Source organism: Lactuca virosa, chromosome 1 (genome assembly GCF_052849685.1).
Source record: "Lactuca virosa cultivar CGN04683 chromosome 1, Lactuca_virosa_CGN04683_v6, whole genome shotgun sequence".
NCBI lineage: Eukaryota > Viridiplantae > Streptophyta > Magnoliopsida > Asterales > Asteraceae > Lactuca > Lactuca virosa.
This window is the reverse complement of record NC_136426.1, coordinates 51,868,646-51,892,514: the sequence shown is the minus strand read 5'-3', so window position 1 is coordinate 51,892,514 and position 23,869 is coordinate 51,868,646. Positions and strand designations below refer to the sequence as shown.

Sequence of the window (23,869 nt, the reverse complement as noted above, 5' to 3'; positions counted from 1 at the left end):
ACCAAGCAAATAGATAAGATCATTAAGGATCTTGTCATAGTCTGTTTCATAGTAGTCCCAAAGGAACTCACTATGTGACTTAGAAAGTGATTGAACATCCAACTTTCTCAAGACTTTGACACCCAACTCTCCCAGCTTGTCAATATGTGACTTCATCTCTAAGATGTGATCACACATAGACCTTGCTTGCCATTAGGGCTTGAGTGACCTTGAACTTGTGGGTTAGGGAGAATAATTGGAGGAGGTGGAGGAAGTAAAGTTCCAAGAGATTTGGGAAGATCATAGATGTCTGAACTAGACATCTTTTGGGAGATATTCAAGATAGTTGATCTAAAGTCCTTAATATAACACCCAATATGAAATATTAAGGCTAGGATCCAACAACCTATTTATAACTGGAAGAGGGATGTCGTAATCCGAGTTATAAAATAGTTGAAGGTAGGTAAATGACGATTTACCAATTTCCACCATGAAAAACGAAATAATGTAATTAGGTTTTTAATTGGATTTGAAACTCCTAGATCTTTTGAGATTCGTTGAACTTTTCAATGGCATGTTTCAATCTCGAGTGTGCCCTTCAGGTTTTGTGACTGGGATGCCGATGATCACAAAACAAGGTGTGAAGTAACCATGCAAATATACTTGGTACCCTTAATATTTACCCCTCAATCGATGTGCCGGTTAACCACACGAGCTCCACCGATACTATGATAAATATTAAGTTACCCTTTGCCTACTTTGTTAAATCCAGGTTAGTGTGCCGGTTAACCACACACGCTCCACTAACGTTTTAAACAAAGTGCAAAGTGTAATTTCATGGATTAGCACCTTATTCACATTTTCCTAAGTAACTAAGATTGGGAATTTATAAGTGTTTAGTTACTTAGTATTTATCATTAATACTTTTAATGAAGGGAGAATTATAGTCCTTGTCCTACCCGTTCGGCTAACGACTCTCCACCAGTCAAGGAAGCGGTGGGTGAGAGTGGACACCCATTAAACTGTCATTTTATAGGCAGTAACCTTATACCCCCCTTATATACCGGCTTCGTGAATGAGGCCTACTAACGGTAAGACTGACTTGCTCTTATACATATATTTATTATTAACTTATAATACTATAAAGTATAAGGGTTGAATTTTAACTTTTAAAATTCTAAGGGCTAACTTGGAATTAAAGTATTCATGGGGAAAACTTTACAAATTCCAAAACTTGAGGGCAAGTTTTGAAAATATTCAAAACTAATTAATTCCATAACTTATGTGTTTAAAGTAGTTTTAATTAAAAAAAAACCCCTTCAAGTTCCATAACTTGAGGACAAGTTATGGAAGACTTTAAACTAATAAAAGAATGTAACTTTTCTTTATTTTTGTAACTTATGGAACTAATTAAGGTTACACATTTTATCATTTAATGAAGTCTCTTGAACCTCCATAACTTGAGGACAAGTTATGGAGTCATAAAACCATTTAATGAGGACAAGACTCTTCATTTTTGTAACCATTGCCAACTTTTTATGAGTTTTATGAAACTTAAATGTGACTTTTCATATAACTTGAGGACAAGTTACAAAAACACACTTTAGAATCAACTCTTAGATTAAAATGGATTGAAAACACATAATCAATTAACTTTTCTATTAATCTAATAAACTCATATGAACAAAGATAATTCACATCAAATTTTTTTTCAAGTAATTAGCATAACTTTTAAACTAATACAAAACATGAATCTATTGACAATTATCTTTGAAATTGGATTAGCATGAACATTACCACATCAAAAACAAGTTTATAAGTCCAAAAACATCTAAGGGTAATGTTCCTAGTCCATTTCTAGCCAAAACAGTCGAATATATGCTGTCAGGGGTTCCAAAATTCGATTTTTCAGCTAATTTTGCAAGTATAACAAGAAAACAAGCCTTGGCTCTGATACCACTGATGGGTTTTGAGCATTCTAACACTCCTAAGTGTACATGCAACCCTAAATACCTTGGATCTATGTTTTCTCTATTATACATGCAATTATGAACTTTCCAAGGTATTACCCTATCTAGCATACAATACTTGATACTTGCGTAATCAAATGGATAGAATACATACCTTTGTTTGATGTAGCTTGTCTCCATGAAGCTTGAGTGCCTATTGCCCCAAGTGTGACACCTCAAATGGTTCACACAACACCAAATACACTTGGAATAACTTGAGAGAAACTTGAACACTCCTTGAAATCGTCTAGCCCTCACACTCACACCTTAGTGCACGATTTCTTGAGCCATGAGATTCTTTTATATGGTGGCTATTAGGGTTACACCATGTAACTCATAACTTTACCCATTCCTTATGCTCCATGGATTTTAACCTCCATGGAGTATCCATGGGTCACCCCATGGACTTAGTCCAACATAAGGAATCTTGGATCACAAGCCCACATATATAAGAATGAATGATTTACACAATCAACCCATATATTTAATTAGTCTCCTTTTGATCACTTAATTAATTCCAAATTAATTCTTGATCAATACTAATTAAATAACCTTATTAATATATTAGAACTTATAATATATTAACCAACCTTAAGTGTTATTTCTCTCATTATAGTCTATCCAAATGCATGATGTCATGCAACCCAAATGGACCATGCCGGGTCGGGTCAAGTCTTACCAATTATACTTATGGACTTAGACATTAATCCAACACATTCGAGTATTGGTATGCCTCACTTCGAGTTGTTGTATGGGAGGAGGTGTCGGACTCCCATTTTCTGGGGAGAGGTAGGGCAGCGTGTGATGGGTAGCACTGAGATAGTGCTTCAGACGACAGAGCAGATACAGCAGGTTAGACAGAGGTTATTGACGGCTCAGAGTCGTCAGAAGAGTTATGCGGATAGGCGACGATCCGAGCTTGAGTTCCAGGTGGGAGACTTCGTACTCCTGAAGCTGTCTCCTTGGAAAGGAGTGATTCGGTTCAGGAAGAGGGGCAAGCTGGGGCCCCGGTACATCGGTCCGTTCAAGTTGACCGCGAGAGTGGGTAGGGTAGCGTATCGTTTGGAGCTACCTGCGGAGTTGAGCCAGATTCATGATACCTTCCATGTGTCTCAGTTGAGGAAGTGTATAGCCGATGAGTCAGCGATAGTGCCGCTGGAGGACATTCAGGTAGATGCGAGGTTGAATTATGTTGAGAAACTGATCGCGATTTTGGATCGGAAGATCAAGGTTCTAAGGAACAAGGAGGTGCCCCTGGTTCAGGTCCGGTGGCAACATCGGAGAGGGTCCAAGCTGACTTGGGAGCCGGAGTTGGAGATGCGGGAGCAGCATCCAGAGTTGTTTGCGGGGCAAGACTTCGAGGGCGAAGTCTGATTCTAGTGGGGGAGAATTGTAACATCCGGATTCCCAGGTATCTTATTTTAGTTATTTATTTTGGGTTTTATGGAGGGACTCGGCGAGTAGACGCTCAGACTCGCCGAGTAGGACCGCGAGTTCTTGACTGGATTAATGACCGGACTCGACGAGTAGATACGTGGACTAGGCGAGTCTGCGCTGTAAAGTGAAACCCTAAATCCCCGGGCCTGTGCCCTATTTAAAGGCCTTTATGGCCTCCACTTGCGGCCAATGCACCCCAGAGAAACCCTAGAGAGAGAGCAGTGAGAGAGTTGAGAGCAAGAAGAGGCTAATACATCACTTTTGGTGTAGTTTTGCTAGAAAGAAGAAGGAAACACCCATCTAGAGCGTGAAGGGAGCTTGGATCTGGGCTAATCATCTTGAGAGTTCATCTCTGGAGGTATAATCCCTTCTATTTCGTGTTGATATGATAGATTTCATGATTTTAGGGTTTTTACCTCCATTTTATGTAAGATCTAATGAGTATGAGGCCCCCTTTGTGTTAATAGCATCAGATCTGGACCATGAAAGGTCCATAGAGTCACTATCCCTCAGCTTTATGCAAGCAAATGAAAGATTGGGGACTAGGTTGCCATTTTTAGAGTTATTTCTCCATTTATGACTTGTTGTGGGTTGCTTGCACGTAAAGGTTGCACCTTTACGTGCCATTTGAACATTTGAAGGGTAGATCTGATAGTTAGTGAAGCAGATCTGACCTTAGGAGGTCATTTGAGGATGAACATGGAGGCAACTCGCCGAGTCCATAAGTGGACTCGACGAGTCGAGTCGGGGTTGCCCCGCGATTCGTGACAGGTGTAACCCGTCGAGTGGAAGGATGACTCGACGAGCCAAGAGAGGCTGAAAGGATTCAGAGGACTCGCATGGACTCGCCGAGTCGCCCTTGTGCACTCGACGAGTCGGGTCAAAGTTGACCGTTGACTTTCGTTGACTTTAGGGTTCTGGTCAAGACTGATTCAGGAGAGTTCAGGGAAGGGTAGAATGGCCTTCTACCCAATCTGTAGAGATGAGATCATGAGTGAATATTGATCGGGAATGTTATCTGAATAATAGGAGGAGGTTAAGTCGGGACGTTGAGCACGAGAGTTTATCCGACTTCATTAAGGTGAGACTTCTCACTATACATTACCTAGAGTGGTATTTATGTGTAGACCAGAGGGTCTTGTATGCTATGTGTATATATATGAGTTATGTGCATTGTGTTGTATGTATGCTATGTGTTGAATAGACCGGGCCGGAGGGCCCAACGATATAGACCGGACCGAAAGGTCCAACGACACAAACTGGACCGAAGGGTCCGACGAGCTATGACCGGACCAGAAGGTCCAACGAGCTACGGGTCTGGAGGGTCCCGCTGAGACACATCGACCGGAGGGTCGTATTGTAGCCTCGAGGGGCGTATGTGTTGCATGTGGTATTTTGGGGAACTCACTAAGCATTTATGCTTAGAGTTGCTGTGTTATGTGTTTCAGGTACTAGCGAGGATCGCGGAAAGGCGCCGACATGATCCGTACACACTGAGAGGATTTATGTATTTGAGGATCTTGGGATTTGTTTATTGAGATAACATGTGTTACATTGGATTACTATGATATTTTATGAATGAGAGTATGTTTTTAAAATGAAAAAATTGTTTTGGAAATTTACGTCGTTACAAGTTGGTATCAAAGCCTTGGTTTGAGAGACTCGGATACACCTCCGGGCGTATCTGAACTCAAACTGAGGATTATAAATTACACGGAGGCAGAGTAAGTGTAGCTCACTTACAGAGTACTATTGATGAGAATTGAGAGCTAAACAAGTAGAACAATGACTCGGGACCTCCTACTTTAAGGCTACAACTAGCTGACCACTCAGGGGTGTCACAAGAATTCGCCGCAAGCCGGAAACTCAAGGAAAAAGGGGTTACATGAGACAGAGAGAGATAGAGAGAGATAGAGAGAGAGAGAGAGAGACTCTAGGGGATGGATGTGAGGAGCTTATACGACATGGACTATTTATAGGAGATTTTCTCCAGGTGCGCCACATGCATCTGGGGTGCACATCGTGCGGTTCTACGATGTCGCCCCCGGCTCGTGTAACGTGTCGTGATATCGGTGGTCAACATATGCCTCTTCTAGAAGGTGAAACGTGTCACCTTCCTATGGTGCCATATGTCACAACCTTGTGAATCCATGTCACAATGTATCAGAAGAAATGGGCTGCCCCGACATCGTCACGTGGTGCCACGTCATCATGCGGGCCACACAATTCGCGCGCATGATTTTCTATATTTTCAAAATGGCGTAACTGCTTCATACGAGCTCCGTTTTTGACGTTCTTTATATCCCTGGAAAGTTATCGACGAGACATACAACTTTCCTTCAGACCTCAACAACTAGTTTTTACTCTATCAAAAACTTATATTTTTTATAGGCTTAGGCTGTTATGAATCGTTGTAGAAAGTATAACTCCTACATACGAACTTCGTTCTCGATTGTATTTATATTGACGGGTTTATATTTAAGAGATCTTCAATTCTCGTTTAGATTGTTTTGGATAACAATCAACCGATTTGAATTTCGATTTCTGGGCCCGCACTGCTGCGCTAAAACTTCGAAAAATCATAACTTCCTCTCACGAAGTCAGATTTCGACGTTCTTTATATGCATGCTCTCGGTTTAATGACTAATATGAATATCATTTGGATCTTTTAGGTTAAAAAGTAATTTATCAAAAATTCACTTTTTACAATACTCAGAGTCGTGTCAGTTAAATCGCGAAACTTCGAAGAAGCATAACTTCTTCATACGAAGTCGGATTTGGGCATTCTATATATCTACGGAAATCGTATCTATGTTTTGCTACCTTTTTATGATGATTTCTTGGGCTAAAGAGTAATATATTTCTACATTGAATTTTATAAACATTTGTTTATATTGAATCATATGGAACGGTAAAAATGGGGTGTTACAACTCTCCACCACTTACAAAGATTTCGTCCCTGAAATCTTGCTCCTGGCGTACCTAGATGTTATCTTATTCGAGTTATTGAGATCAAATCATGATCTAGTTGATGTTGTCGTATTTATATGTCTCGTAGAACTTCATTTTCTATCTTAGACGTACTCCTGATCTCCTCGCGAAGTCTTCCAAAACCGGGAACTCGTCCGCTTGGAATTCCAGAATCTGATTTCTTTTATGTCGGGAAATCGTCTTCAGATGTGAAATGTTGACACAATTGACTCATTATGAAATGATTAACTAATGGAATTCATCTACGATATTCTAACGAAATCTACTTTTTTGGAACGTGCCTTAAAAAAAAGGCTTACAGTGTACTATTTTGATTTTGTGTCATATGACATTTTTCTATGACGTACCCTTGAAACACTTACGATCCTAGATTATAAGTGGTTTCTTTACTTAGTTCAGGTGTTCAAACATCCTGGATTTTAACCAAAATTACCATAACGGGTTGACTAGCTTGAAAACACTAGAACCAATACTATAGTATTGGTGAAGGACTCATTATAAGACTTGTTTATCTTTCAACCTACTAGTTTTTACTGAACATTAGGTCACCTATAACCTTCTTGCAAGATTCTAACTATTCTTCCTATATCAGGTTACAACTATTGTTCGTGCAATTTTTCCTTATGTCTGCTTACGATACGTCGTGACACTACCAAACTACTGGGATTACGATACCAGACTGCTCTTATCATCATCCTCATCGGGCCTGAAGTCTACTGGGTTTCCTAATAAACAAATCCCAAGATCCGCAAATACATAAATCCTCTCAGTGTGTACGGATCATGCCGGCGCCTTCCTGCGATCCTAGCTAGTACCTGAAACACATAACACAACAACTGTAAGCATAAATGCTTAGTGAGTTCCCCAAAATACCACATGCAACACATACACCCCTCGAGGCTACAATACGACCCTCCGGTTGATGTGTCTCAGCGGGAACCTCCAGTCCCGTAGCTCGTTGGACCCTCTGGTCCGGTCATAGCTCGTCGGACCCTTCGGTCCAGTCTGTGTCGTTGGACCCTTCGGTCCGGTCTATATCGTTGGGCCCTCCGGCCCGGTCTGTTCAACACATAGCATACATACAAAACAATGCACATAACTCATATATATACACATAGCATACAAGACCCTCTGGTCTACACATAAATACCACTCTAGGTAATGTATAGTGAGAAGACTCACCTCAATGAAGTCGGATAAACTCTCGTGCTCAACGTCCCGACTTAACCTCCTCCTATTATTCAGATAACATCCCCGATCAATATTCACTCATGATCTCATCTCTACAGATTGGGTAGAAGGCCATTCTACCCTTCCCTGAACTCTCCTGAATCAGTCTTGACCAGAACCCTAAAGTCAACGAAAGTCAACGGTCAACTTTGACCCGACTCGTCGAGTGCACAAGGGCAACTCAGCGAGTCCATGCGGGTCCTCTGAATCCTTTCAGCCTCTCTTGGCTCGTCGAGTCATCCTTCCACTCGACGGGTTACACCTGTCACGAATCGCGGGGCAACCCCGACTCGACTCGGCGAGTTGCCTCCATGTTCATCCTCAAATGACCTCCTAAGGTCAGATCTGCTTCCCTAACTATCAGATCTACCCTTCAAATGTTCAAATGTCACGTAAAGGTGCAACCTTTACGTGCATGCAACCCACAACAAGTCATAAATGGAGAAATAACTCTAAAAATGGCAACCTAGTCCCCAATCTTTCATTTGCTTGCATAAAGCTGAGGGATAGTGACTCTATGGACCTCTCATGGTCTAGATCTGATGCTATTAACACAAAGGGGGCCTCATACTCATTAGATCTTACATAAAATGGAGGTAAAAACCCTAAAATCATGAAATCTATCATATCAACACGAAATAGAAGAGATTATACCTCCAGAGATGAACTCTCAAGATTATTAGCCCAGATCCAAGCTCCCTTCACGCTCTAGATGGGTGTTTCCTTCTTCCTTCTAGCAAAACTACACCAAAAGTGATGTATTAGCCTCTTCTTGCTCTCAACTCTCTCACTGCTCTCTCTCTAGGGTTTCTCTGGGGTGCATTGGCCGCAAATGGAGGCCATAAAGGCCTTTAAATAGGGCACAGGACCGGGGATTTAGGGTTTCACTTTACAGCGCGAACTCGCCGAGTCCACGTATCTACTCGTCGAGTCCGGTCATTAATCCAGTCAAGAACTCGCGATCCTACTCGGCGAGTCTGAGCGTCTACTCGCCGAGTCCCTCCATAAAAACCAAAATAAATAACTAAAATAAGATACCTGGGAATCCGGATGTTACACTTAGGCAAATAGACTAGAATAGTTAGTTGAATGTTATGTGATTTGTTGCTATATGTTTGTTGATATATGGAATTGAGGGAAAATCGGTCTTGTATTGAAGGCCAATAGACTCGGGCGGACTAACTATATGGTTAAGGCCAATGTGCGGTCCAATTATATGTTGTAGGCAAAATAGGGCGGACCAGCTTTATGTTGAAGGTCAATGGTGGACCAACTATATGTTGAAGGCCACTATATGTATGCATTGTATATGTATTGTGGAATAGGGTATGTTGGGGGAACTCACTAAGACTAGCGCTTACCCAGTTGTTATAAATGTTTTTCATGCACTTCATCAGTTCGTGAGAAGGACAAGGCTCGACTATACACGCGCATTCGCAATCATACTTCCACATAATGTAATAAATACTCTGACGTAAATGAATATTTTGAATAAATAAAAATGAAAATTTTGGGTTGAAAATCGGGACATTACACTTTCCAAGACCAACAAACACAATGTATTGAGTGATTTGTTTACTACAAAAAATCAAATGTATGGAACCCTAATCCTATGTATATTTCGATTATAATACGTTTCCCTTAGGGTTCTTGATGTTCATAGTTTAATGTTATAAATAGAGAAAACATAGATCCTTTCTAGGTTGCATGTGAACTTAAGGGTTTAAGTGTTTTTCTGCTTACATGTATTTTTTATAACCTAGAAAACCCATCAGTATTATAAATGGAATAAAGAACATGACAAATAAAGACTACCTACAAAATTGTATCATTGTATCAAATATATCATCATATACCAAGAATAGTTGTAATAGTATATAAACATATTTGAACATTTGTATGACTCATAAACAAACTTGGAAGAAGAACAAAGCCAGATTAAAGTTCGAATTCATCTTCATGTTTCAATTGCTCTGATGCAGCTTCCTCCGCATCATTATCATCAACAACAACAAATTATGGATTATGATTCTATGGTTTGAAATTGTACCCAACGAACATGTAAAAAGCAAGAGTGGCTAACTCAGCAACCACTACACTAGTCCATAAATACTTATAGGAAGTGATAGTCTCCAATACATACACCACAACTCCTGTCAAATAAATGTAACATATAACGACAACATAATATTGTCTAATGAGGGTCAATTTCATCAGATTAATAGTTGCTTTCCCGTCTGTTCTAATTTCTTATATGAAGTTCTTGATTGTCCATACAATGGGGAATTGAACAACACAACCACAGACAACATGGACGAATAGAAAGATCTGCTTCCATGTGACCCAATCTTACCCATATGGACCTAATTCATCTATCACAACTTGAGCAATGTTGACGACTACTTGAATTGGGATTAAATATGGATTTGATCAATGTCACCTAATCGTATCCATTGAATAGAGAAGAGGTGGAGTTTGGTCCTTTAGACCATTTTAGAAACTCTATTCTTTTAGGGGTGTTTGGGAGTGCTTTTCAATCAACTCATTGGCTTTTTGGAATGTAACGCCTGGATTCAGGCATGGATTTAATTTGGTAAATTTTGGGGTTTTTTATTGACCACAACGTGGTGATGGAATCACTACGACGTGACATGGTTGCATGAAACACATATCTCATTTAGGTTGCCACGACGTGGACACTTAGTGGTCACGATGTGGTGACAGCTAGAGGTTAAACCCTACTTTTTAGGCTTAAGGGACTATTTAAAGGAAGTGATGGCTAGGGTTTCCTTCACCATCAACCTCCATCACCTCCAAAAGAATCTTTGTTCGACCTTAGCCTCCTTGAAGCTTTTGGTGCTCATTTTGCAAGTTGTGGTGATTTTGAAGGAAAAGGAAGAAGTTTGGTGCATAGATCAAGCAAGCAAACCATCCCCATCGTTGTATGCATCTTATGGACTCTTTGTAAGTCCTCAATTTCTCATCTTTTGGTTTCTCTTTATAGATCTAGGTTATTTTAGCTCATTTTGGTCCTTCGGTTTGGTTAGAGTGGTTGAATGGAATAAAGTTAGTAACTGTATTGCTCTCCAGGGTCCCAAGAGCATCATATCTCGTAGATCTAGAAGTTGAGTGAGTGTTGAAAGCCTTGCATGGGGTTTTAACCCTATTTCTATCATTTTTGACCTAGATGAGAGAAGGACGTGCATGTCCATTATGTTTGGATTTTTATGCACCTTAGGGTCCCAAGAAGCCTTCTAGAAAGTATGAGTTTAGGGCTTAGCGGATTGAGAGCTTAATCCATTAAGCTATTTCTATCTAGTTTCCACAACGTGGTAGCATGCTTGCCACGATGTGGTGGTTGGCCCGACCGTGACTGTTTTGTCGAGAAGGTCCCACGACGTGGCCAAAGGATGACCACGACGCGAAGGTTAATTGGCGTTAACTTTAAACGTTGAATTTTGACCAGTTTTGACTTTTGGTCAAAATGCTAGTTTTATAGGACATACTAAAGGTTTACCTTGTATGATTCGGTAGGTGGTGTGTAGTGCCTATTTGTGGTTGTGGGGCTTGGTTAGTTATTGACTACGTTACGAGGTGGGTCTTCTTACTATACTATGTATGATGTTAGACTGTCTTTGTGACTCTTGCATGAAAGAATGTAGTTGGATCACAACATTATATGAAATATTGTGGTTGGATCTAAAAACTTGTATGGAAGACCATGATGGGATGATGGCAGGAAAGACTGCAGTTGGGCTGTAGCAACATGAGTGATTGTAAGAATATGGTTCGATCATAGCATTCACATGGGTTGAAATACACCCATAGGGTTGGGCCCATTATTATGTATGGCATGTGGTATTTTAGGGAACTTACTAAACATTGTGCTTACGGTTTATGTTTTAAAGGTTTTCAGGTACTTCGAGTTCCAAAGGGAAGGGATCGACTTGATCGCACTACATCCCCTGGAGTTTCATTCCGCATTTGATTGTTTTGATTTGACTCTAATGTTTTGAGAACACTTTTACTCTGATTATCTTTTGATACAAATAAACAAATGTTTTTGGTTGATCTAAAATGAATTTTTTACTTAGTATTTTTGGAGTGTTTCACGGAAAAGCCATAAATTCTTGACTTTTTGAAAAAGTCATTTTTTACACTAAAAAGTAGGTTTTTACCAAAAACATTTTTAACTTATTGACTTTTTAAAATGCCGATAAGTTAATAAGCCATTTTGAAAAGCACTCCCAACCACCCCCTTAATTGATTCCATTCCGGTGGCTGAGTTCCAAGGCTGACCACTTCGATCATATGCTTCAAGTTATAAGTCATGTATTTGTGATTTTCTATTGTTACTTCTAAGTCTTTGTGATTATCTTTAGTTTTTATTAACCGAACCATGTCATTATATTTTGTTTTCATTAACCAAATCATGTCATTATCTTTAGTTTTCATTAACCGAATAATGTCTGCATGCTTCCTATTCTGATTTTGTTGTGTTTTTTTTTGTTTTCTATGTAATAATGGAAATCAAGTATTACACTTTCTATGATATTTTGTTTCTTTCTATTCTAATTTTGCTGTTATTTTTTTTTTGCTATGTAATAATGTAAATTTAGTATTACATTTTCTGTGTAATTTTGTTGCTTTCTGTTCTTAATTTGCTGCGATTTCTGTTGCTTTCTGTTTCGAATTTGTTGTGATTTTTCGTTGATTCAAGTATTACCTTTGCTATGATTTTCTTTGGTGTTGCTTGCTTCATGTACTACTGCAGTTTTTGCTGTTTTTATTTTATGTGTGTTTTTCGATTTTCCAAGATTTATCTCATACTTTGATTTATGGTTTTCAGTTATGAAGAAGGAAAAGGTTGACCATACAAACCCACCTCATATAGTTGTTGCACCATAGGTAATTCACCATTGTATACCTAATATTTTGCATATTTAGATATCTTGTTAACCTATTTCAGCTAGTTTTTTAGTTTTTATTCCATTATATACCTAATATTTTTCATATTTGGATATCTTGTTTAGGATGTTGATCTTGAAGAAGATAATGATGACATTGATGTGTTTGAAGTAGATGTTAAAGTAGAAGGTAAAGAAGTTGATATAAAACTGGAAAGAGAACGATGGCCGCATGTGTGGAAATTTTTTGAAAGACTTCCAATAGGTGAGGATGGAAGGGAAAGGACAAAATGTAAGAGGTGCCGAAAAAAATACATATGTGAAACAAAAAATTGGACATGTAGCTTGAGAAATTACATAAAACAGTGTCCTAGGAGAGATACAAATGACATATCTTAATTACTTTTTTAAAAAACGGGTGGTTCATTATCGATGTATTTTAGAGTTTTTAAACATGAAAGATTTCATGAACTTGTTAGTGAAGCTATTGCCAAGCACGATTTTCCATCCAGATGTGTGGAGTATGAGTGTGTAACACTCATAAAATATGGTCCCAAAAATTTCGTTTTAAATTATTAAATAAACGGGAGTTATCAAAACATTCTATCAAAACATAAGTCAAAGTATCTCAAAACATTATCATCAGAGTTCCAAATCAAACATCAGAGTAAACATCCCAGGCTAAACATCATGGTGTGTGCAATGCAGTCATCCCGAGCTCTTCCCTTTGCTACTAGAAGTACCTGAAACCAAAACTGAAAACCATGAGCACAAAGCTTAATGAGCTTCCCCAAACTACCACATACCATACACATAATCACATATAGACATATCGTGGACCCCGCCCATTCATCGGGCCCCGCCCGACATCGGACAATGTCCGGAATCGGGCCCCGCCCGGCATCGGACATAGTCCGGCATCGGGACCAGCCCGACATCGAACCGTAGTCCGGAAAGCATATAACCATATCAACAATACATATATAATAAACACATAATCATAAGCATATAAACATTCATCGGGCACTGCACGACATCAGACAGAAATCCAGAAAGCATATAAACATTCATCGTGCACCGCCAGGCATCGGACCGTAGTTTGGTAAACATATAAACATAGACACATGCAAGAATCACGAAGACATCAAGCATACAAACATTCCTCGGGCATCGCCCGGTATCATACCGTAGTCCGGAAAAGGAAATGCCTCTAAAAGGGTAAAGTTTCCATCTTTACCCACTAATATCCTTCCTAAAGAGATAAAGCTCAAACCCTAACCCAAAAAGGCCAAAGTCTTAATCCAGAACCACCAAAACTACAAGATAGACCATGAGGTCATAGATCTAGACTCTAGGGACTACTAGATCACAGAAAGTTCCAGCTTTCTCTTCATGTATGGCCATAAGAAGCTCCAAAAGGCAAAAATGGTGGTCTAGAGGTTGCATGGGACTTCCATGGCCATAAAGTTGGCACCTTTATGCCATGAAAACCCCTCAAGATTCTAGATCTGAAGTGTTAACCCATTTGGGACGTCCAACTCCCAAGGATCATGATATTTTGACAAAAACCAAGCAAAATAACCCTAAAAGAAGATCTAATCAACTATAAGGCAAGGTTCAAGCTTTATACCAGAAAAGTGACATGGATAAGGCAAGGACTCTGGATCTATATGCTCCTTCTTGTGTCTCCAAACTCTTCCTTCTTCCAATAGTTTCAACACACACAAAAAAACACTCAAAATGGCTCACAATCTCTCAAAATAGCTTTAGGGTTTCGAGATTTAGGGTTACGGACTTGGAGGATGCAAATGAGGCCAACATGAAAGATTTACGGTGTTTAAATAGGGTGCAAACCCCAGAAATTAGGGTTTCATATCTGCCAGCATACTCGTCGAGTTGAGGCCTCCCAACTTGTCGAGTAGGTTTCTCAAACCCGCGGTCCAAATAATCTCTACTCGACGAGTCTGGGGCTTCCAACTCGTCGAGTTGCTCTGTAATCATGAATAAATTATAAGTTTAAATGCATACCAGGAACCAGACGTTACAGAGGGGGTTAGAGCAATATTTCAGTGCTTGAATGAAAATGTTGTCACATACACTAGAAACACCGCCAAAACATATGTTGAGAACCTGTTTGACAGGAAAAAAAAGACTTAAGAAATTGTTACAGTTGAACCCGGGTAGAGTTTCCTTAATTTCTGATTTGTTGTTTTCAATGGAAATTGCAAAAGAGAATTTTAAACTTTAAATATATGCCACCTCCACATAGTGGTGTATGTTTAACCGAAACAATTTCTACTTTATTGTTCGATTGGGGGATTTATAAAAAATTGTTTACGATCACATTACATAATGCATCAAGTAATGATACTCGGGATGAGCAAAGGAACCAACTCGGCTGGAACCGGCCCGAACCGGACCCGGCCCAGGAACCGAAGTCGGCCGAAATTAAGAAGCGAACCGGACCGCCGGTTCCTACCGGTTCTTGTCGTGTTTTCAATGTTGGAACCGGTCCTCAAGAAATAGCAACATATGGTTCTAGTTTTTGCCGGTTCTACCGGTTTTTTCCGGTTCCCGGTTCCAAAAATCCACAAGAATATCGTCCCGGTCCCGACCCAATCGTTTCTATCCGGTACCGGTTTCGGCCGTTTCTCCGGTCCAAATGCTCATCCTTAAATGATACTTTTGTCAATCTACTAAAATGTCAATTATACAATAAAGGTGTACTTCATAGGGACAATGGTAATTTTCATATCCGTTGCGCTCATGTGCTAAATTTAGTTGTGCAAGATGGATTGACAACTATTGATGAATGGACTATTAAAGTGCGAGAATCTATTAAGTATGTGAAGGGTTATCAAGCAAGAAAAAAAGCTCATTGATTGTGTATATGTAAATTTGGATCCAAAGAAAGGCTTGCGACAAGATGTTCCTACTAGTTGGAATGCCACTTATCTTATGATTGAAAGTGTTATTTATTACCGTTGTGCTTTCTTTCATTTAGAACTAAGTGATTCCAATTATTTGGATTGTCCAAGTCATGAGAAATGGGGTAAATTGGAAAAGATTTTTCGATTCTTGGATGTATTTTATGAAGTTACATGTATATTTTCTGGAAACAAATACTCCACGGCGAACTTATATTTTCCTTCTGTTTCTATGGTTGAAAAAACTTTAAAAGAAGAAATGGAAAGTTCAGATAAGTTTATGAAAGATACGGCTTGCAAAATGTATGATAAGTTCTCAAAATATTGGTCCGAGAATAGTGTGATTTTGGCAATAGTTGCGGTTTTTGGATCCACGTTACAAGATGCAATGTGTGGAGTTCACTTATAAAAAAAACTCTATGGAAATAATTGTTATGATCACGTCGATTGTGTTCAGGAAAAGTTATATGAACTCTTTAAGGAGTATGTTATTGAGTCACCCATGTCTTATAGAACATCAAGTGATTCAAGTAAGGATGTGTACAAAAAAAAAAGAATGACACAGTGCTTAGTAAAAGCATGAGAAACATGTTAAAGGTAAAAAAACTACTTAATCAATATTTTTTTATTTTTAACTTAAATATTTTTTGTAACACTCGAATTTGGTAAGTTTCACTTTTCACCCACTTTATTGAAAAATCTTTCATTTTGTTCCTTTAGCTGGTACGCTGGGCATACTAAGTGGTACGCTTGGCGTACTAGCCCGATGCCTGATCGCGAATATCACCCACGTACACCGGGCGTACATTGAGTACGCATGCCGTACGCAAGGCTGGGGCAAACCCTAATTTTTAGGGTTTGTGCCCTATTTAAATGTCTTAAACCCCATATTGGACCTCTATTTACCATCCTCCATCCTCCTTGTCTGAGAAAACGAAACCCTAGAGTGATTTGGTGAGTTTTGAGCTTGAAAGAGTGTTTGTTGGTGGTTTGTGAAGGAGAAGAAGAAGATGAACACTTGAAGGAGTGGATTGAGCTTGTAGATCCAGGGTTGGCTTCTCATTTGCAAGCTTTTTGATGTAAAAATCGCACACCTTGATGATCATATATGTTAGATCTAGTTTTGGGTTTTTTTGTGTACTTTTGAGTCTTTTATGTTAAAGGTGAGCTTTTGATTTACTCCAGAAGCAATGAATGCTAGATCTTAGCTCCATTCAGTCTCCATGTTCATAAAAAATCAACTTTATGGAGTATTGGGATCCATGCATGTATTAAGACCTTTGTTAAGCTCTTTTTGAGCTCTTGAGCCCCATTAAGCCATGCATGTATGTAAAGTTATCAACTTTACGTGATAAGTCACCCTTAGGGACCACATCTGAGAGTTTGGATAAAGGGCTTAACTGTTTAAGTGTTGAATGAAGAAGACTTGAGGACAGGGGAGTACGCTGGGCGTACGAGCTGAGTACGCCCTGCGTACTCAACAGAGGCTGTCTTGGGCTTGGCCATTTTCGGTTTTGGGCCGTAGTTGGATTTAAAAGTTTGGGCCTGGTTGGGCCATTAGACCTCTATTTTGGGCTTAAGGCTAGCATGTTGGGCTTCCTTGCATTTTAGGCCCATGATGGGTATTGGGCCTAATTTGTAAGATTGGGCCATAAATTGGGCTTTAGGATTTGGGACTTTTGAATAGTTGAGTTGGGCCTTGGCTTTGGGCAAAGTTAGATAAAGGGTAAAATGGTCTTTTACCCTAGTTATGGGCCAAATAGCTTAGACTTTTGGTTATGGGCCAGAATCCAATTAATAATTGGATGTTATTGATTTTGATAGCGCGGGGATTTTCCGGGCCAATAATCATAGATTCAGTTGAGTGATTCAGCAGCTAGATGTGAGTTTCCTTACTGTGTTTAGGGGGTCGAAGGCACCAATGACGGCCCATGATTTATTATGTTAGGGTGCTAGATGTTTGCATGACTCTTGCATGTGTTATGTGCTTGTACGTTTACTAGGCAAGTCCCGATGTCGGGAGGGGCCCAATGACTATTCTTTATGGTATTATCTTTGTGATTATCGCATGTGTTGTATGATTATATGTTTATATGTTTATATGTATACCGGGCGGGGCCCGATGACTAACAGATCTATATATCGAGCGGGGACCATTATGTGTTTATTATGTATGGTGTGTGGTATTTTGGGGAACTCGCTAAGTTTTGTGCTTACGGTTTTTAGTTTATGTTTCAGGTACTTCTGGTTCGAAAAGGAAGAGCCCGGGATGATTGCAGTGCATACACCACCTCGTTCCGCATTTTATGCTTACTCTTATGTTTCGTGATGTATTCGAAACACTTTGTTCTATCTTGATTTTATGATGATGTTTGGATTACAATTTTATTAATTTAAAAACGAAAATTTTTGGTTTTAATTCTTGGGAGTTGGGACGTTACACATTGGTATCAGAGCCTTAGTTTGAACGATTCAGACATACTCTCAGGTATGTCTGAACTCAAACTGAGGGTTTGGTAAAAAAATTCAAAAAGAAATGTTTTATAAAAAGAGTTTCTAATAAAATAAAAGGGTGTGGTGCATGTAATCGACCGAGCTCAAGTAAGTTTTCCCAAAATACCCATACATGATTTATGATATGCTTTGATTTACGAATTTGTGAATCGCATGCTCGTTAAGGCTAAGGATCTGCTCAGGATTTGCATGATAGAATGCTATGAGAGATGCCTTTTATGCCTATTGTATGAGCTTGTAGACTTGCATGCTAGTAATGACCAATCAGTGATATGGTGTCTTGATTAGGTTATGCTTGATTCTGATTACTTGATGCTTGAATGTTGCTTGCTTTGTGATTTTTAGGAATTCTTACTAACATCTACTGATTAGTAAGCGAATGTGCTAAGTTACATATTTCGGAAACTAAATAATTTTAGAAGGTTAGGTTTTAACTCTATCGTGTAGCTCTTGTTTGAATCCAACCGTTGTAGTGTGAGACCTTTCATTCGAAGAATTATCTGGTGTCGGTGATATGTAATTGTATTTGTAAGCTAGTTAGAAGATGTTGGTAGGAGTTCCTTCTACAGTTGATGGCGGAGAATGGTATGGTGGTTGCCCTAGGGAAAACCTAGGAAGAGATTTAGTGTTGGGAGCCTTGTTTTGTGGAGGGTTGTATATGTGGATAAGGAGTGAATTGGAGGAATCAAGGTGATCCTTGAGGAAAGTACGGATAGATGTGGAAGGTAGTATGGGCCCGTACTACTGGAAGCAGAGGATCCGTACTCGAGTCAAGGAGAACTGCCATGAATCCAGGGAGCTTGTAGAGTATGAGATTCCTGGATATATATATATATATATATATATATATATATATATATATATTGATGCGTATTCTGATGGTTTATATGGTCTATTTTCAGTATGGTGACTCTTCGGGGCAGATCGGTTGGTGGTTCTAGTGCTGGTGATGGCTCAGGCTCAGGTTCTGGAGTCAGGTAGTTGGATGATCAGATGTAGGAGTTCATTTCGTCTCAGATTACCCACATCATACTTGAGCAGGCTCCTGTGATCTTTGGTACGATCAAGGAGGGTATCATGGAGGTGTTAGAGGAGCGTTTGGGATCTTTCCGTTTTGAGATGGTGGCTTTGATTGGGACACATTCACTGACCTTCAGGGAGTTCCAGGCATGTGGAGCTCCGGATTACTACGGGGAGAAGGACCCGATTGCGAGCAGGCATTGGTTAGCGGATGACGCTAATGCCTTCCACACCAACAGTTGTCTCGATGGGGCAAAGGTCATATTTGCTTCCTGTCTTCTAAAAGACAGAGCTCGAGACTGGTGAGAGGAGGTTGGGCCCTCCTTTGGTGATGAGGTTGTTGACTTGATGACATGGGATGATTTTACGACCAGATTCCGAGCTGAGTTCACGGTAGTGATTGAGGTGCAATAGCTGGCGAGGGAGTTTCAGGACCTTCTCCAGACTACTGAGACGGTGGCGGAGATCACTGCAACTTTCTGTGAGAGGACGCTATTGGTTCCATATTATGTGGCAGATGAAGATATGAAGAAGGCGAGGTACCATGAGATGTTGAGGAGTGACATTCGGCAGTTTGTGAGCCGATCCCGTTGCAGGACACTGGAGGATATGATAGCGACGATTAGGGAGAGGGAGATTGATCTTGAGATGGAGAGGAAAAGGAAGCCAGATCAGGCTCAGGTTCCACGAAGTTTGGGTAAGAGGTCCAAGGTTCTTGCTCCTAGATTGAGAGGCCAGCAGGGCCGGAGCCGTTGTGGCAAGTGCGGAAAGACGCACAATGAGGCGTGCAGGGTGGGTGGTTCTGGTTGCTTCAAGTGCGGCCGGATGGGTCATATTAGCAGGGATTCTACTACTACTACCACAACCACCCCAATATCTGGTCTATTTTGCTTCCATTACAATCAGAGGGGCCACAAGAAGGCCCATTGTCCGAGTTTGGTAGCAGCGGAACCAGTGGTAGCACCCGCTCCAACGACGTTGAGGATCACCGATGGCCGCCAGGGCAAGGCGGATGCGCCTGTGGTGAAGAACAGGGCTTTTCAGCTGACGACCGAGGAGGTTCGCCATGCACCTGATGTGGTGACGGGTATGTATCTTCTCCTTATATCTTTATTTATATTGAATTGGCTGCTTATATTTATGTGTTTTATTTTAGGATCGTTCCTCGTGAATGGTATTTCTGAATTCGTATTGTGTGATTTGAGGGCTACCCAATCCTGTGTATCGCTTGCGCTTAGCAAGAGGTTTGGATTGTCCTTTGGATGTCGAGATTGTAGATGATCAATCTTTTCGGGTAGCAAGGGTTCATCGGGGTTGTATTCTTCATAAGTTCAGCGAGCAGTATCTGATTGATTTGGTTCCCATTTCTTTGTGCGGGAACAAGGTTATCGTGGGTATGGATTGGTTGATCCCCAATGGGACGGTGATCAATTGCGAGCACCAGTTAGTTCAGATTAGAACCCCAAGTGGGGGAGAGTTAGTGGTTTAGAGAGAGAGAGAGAGCTCAGTGTGGGCCGATTTTGTGTTCAACGGCGAGGTCCAGATGCTATCTCTCATCAGGGTTGTGCCGGATTCGTCACCTATGTTATGGATACTCGGGATAAAGGTAAGGCGACCATGGATGATGTGCCGATTGTGTGGGAGTACTTGGATGTGTTTGTGGAGGAATTGTTTGGGGTACCTCCGGAGAGGCAGGTGGAGTTTAGGATTAACCTGGTTCCTGGTGCAGCTCCGATAGCTAAGGCACCATATCAGTTAGCTCCTCCAGAGATGCAGGAGTTGTCTACACAGTTGCACGAGCTGTTAGACAAGGGGTTCATTCGACCGAGCAGTTCGCCATGGGGAGCACCGATATTGTTCGTAAAAAAGAAGGATCGGTCTCATCGGATGTATATTGATTATCGAGAGTTGAATAAGCTAACGGTGAAGAACCTTTATCCACTCCCGGGGATTGATGATTTGTTTGACCAGATTCAGGGTGCTTCTTGGTTTTCCAAGATTGATTTGTGTTCGTGTTACCATCAGATGAGGGTCAAAGAGGAGGATGTGCAGAAGACGGCTTTCCAGACTTATTAGGGTCATTACGAGTTTGTGGTGATGCCCTTCGGGCTCACCAATGCTCCAGCCGCGTTCATGGACGTCATGAACCGCATATGCAGGGCGATGCTGGATCGGTCTGTGATTGTATTCATCGATGATATCCTGGTCCATTCCAATACCCAGGAGTTGCATGAGGAGCACTTGAGAGAGGTTTTGGAGACTTTAAGCAGGGAGAGACTATTCACAAAGTTTTTCAAGTGTGAGTTCTGGTTGCGCGAGGTGCAGTTTTTGGGGCACCTTGTCAACTAGAACGGTATTCTGGTCGACCTGGCCAAGGTCGAGGCCATGATGAGGTGGGAGGTTATGAGGTCTCCATCTCATATTTGGAGTTTCCTTTGTTTATCAAGTTACTATCAGAGATTCATCCATGATTTCTCCAAGATAGCAGTTCCTTTGACCCAATTGACGAAGAAAACTTTCGTTGGGGGCCTGAGCAGCAGGTAGCTTTTGAGACCCTGAGGTAGAGATTGTGTGAGCGCCGATTTTGACCCTGCAGGAGGGTGTTGAGGGCTTCGTGGTTTATTGTGATGCTTCTATCATGGGTTTGGGGAAATTCTGATGCAGAGTGGTCGCGTGATCGCTTATGCTTCGAGGCAGCTAAAGCCTCATGAGGCGAGCTATCTGACGCATGATTTGGAGTTGGGGGTTGTGGTTTTCACCCTCAACATTTGGAGACATTACCACTAGGGGGTCGCTATACTATTTACACGGGTCATAAGAGCCTGAGGTATTTGATGGATCAACCAATCTGAATATGAGGCAGTGTCAGTGGTTGGATATGGTGAAGGATTGTGATTGTGAGATCCTATACCATCTGTGGAAGGCCAATGTGGCGGTCGATGCTCTTAACCATAAGGCGGCTGCGGCTCCGATCAGGGATATTTGTTTGAGGATGACCGTGATTACTCTGTTATTGGAGCGGATTCGTGAGGCTCAGATCGAAGCTAGGAAGGAAGAGCATCGGAAGAGTGACCGCATTGTGGGTCAGGTGGCTTCCTTTGATTATGATAGCCAAGGGTTATTGACTCTTCATAGGAGGGTATGGGTTCTGTATTGGGGTGGTGTGCGTCAGATTCTGATGGAGGAGGCACACAAGTCGAGGTTCTCCATTCATCCCGGGGCGACGAAGATGTATATAGATCTTCGTCCTGATTATTCGTGGCCCTGCATGAAGCGGGATGTGTCTTGGTATGTGGACATGTGCTTGACTTACAGGAAAGTCAAGACCGAGCATTAGCGACCTCATGGCAAGATGTAGCTGTTAGATATTCGCATTTGGAAATGGGAGGAGATTACCATGGATTTCATACAAAGTTGCCTAGGACTGCGCGTAGAGTGGATTCAATTTGGGTCATCGTGGATCGATTGACCAAGAGTGCACATTTTATCCCGATTCATGAGAGTATCTCTGCGGAGAAGTTGGTTGAGGTATACATCAGGTAGGTTGTAGCGCGACATGGGGTACCGGTTTTGGTGGTTTTAGACATGGATGCCCGGTTCACTTCCAGATTTTGGAAGAGGTTCCATGACGAGTTGGGTACTCGTCTCCATTTCAGCATGACATTCCATTCGCAGACTGACGGGCAGAGCAAGCGGACTATTCAGACCTTGGAGGATATGCTTCGGGCGTGTGTTTTGGATTTCGGTGGGAGTTGGGATACGTATCTTCCGTTAGCAGAATTTTCGTATAACAACAGATATCACACCAACATCGATCAACCTCCTTTTGAGATGATTTATGGGAGGAAATTCAGTACCCCAATTTGTTGGGGTGAGGTCGGTCAGCGATTCATAGGGAGTACCGAGGTGGTACTCAAGACCACTGAGTTGATACAGCAGGTTCGGAGTAGACTCCAGACAGCTCAGAGTCGGTAGAAGAGTTATGTCCACAGACGCTGATTAAATCTAGAGTTCCAGGTTGGGGATATGGTTCTCCTGAAGGTGTCACGTTGCAAAAGTGTCATCCGATTCAGGAAGAGGGGAAATTTGGGCCACGTATATATTGGTCCTTTTAGGGTTTTGGACCGGGTGGACTGGGTTGCATATCGCTTGGATCTTCCTGAGGAGCTCAGGCAGATCCATAGCATGTTCCATGTCTCTCAGTTGCAGAAGTGTTTAGTGGATGATTCCGCAGTGGTTCCATTGGAGGATATTTTGGTGGATGACCGCCTGAATTATATTGAGAGACCGGTGGCGATTCTTGACTGGAAGACGAAAACCTTGAGGAACAAGGTTGTTGAGTTGGTGAAAGTCCAGTGGCGGCATCACATGGGTTCAAAATGGACGTGGGAGCCAGAGGATGATATGAGGGAGCACTACCCGGAGTTATTTGGAGCAGGGGACTTCGAGGACGAAGTCTGATTCAAGTGGGGGAGAATTGTAACACTCGAATTTGGTAAGTTTCACTTTTAACCCCCTTTATTGAAAAACCTTTCATTTTGGTCTTTCAGCTAGTACGACGGGTGTACTAAGTGGTAAGCTTGGCGTACTAGCCCGATGCCTGATTGCAGATATCACCCACGTACGCGGGGCGTACGTGGAGTACGCATGACGTACGCAAGGCTAGGTCAAACCCTAATTTTTAGGGATTGTGCCATATTTATATGTCTTAAACCTGATATTGGACCTATATTGACTAGCCTCCATCCTCCTTGTCCTAGAAAACGAAACCCTAGAGTGATTTGGTGAGTTTTGAGCTTGAAAGAGTGTTTTTTGGTGGTCTGTGAGGGAGAAGAAGAAGAGGAACACTTGAAGG

General features: G+C 41.2%; 1 pseudogene; it reads right to left on the bottom strand.

Moving 5' to 3' along the window:
- Positions 1 to 9,584: 9,584 nt before the first annotated feature.
- Positions 9,585 to 10,064, bottom strand: LOC145113884 (protein CANDIDATE G-PROTEIN COUPLED RECEPTOR 7 pseudogene; annotated as a pseudogene).
- Between the last annotated feature and the right edge of the window lie 13,805 nt (positions 10,065 to 23,869).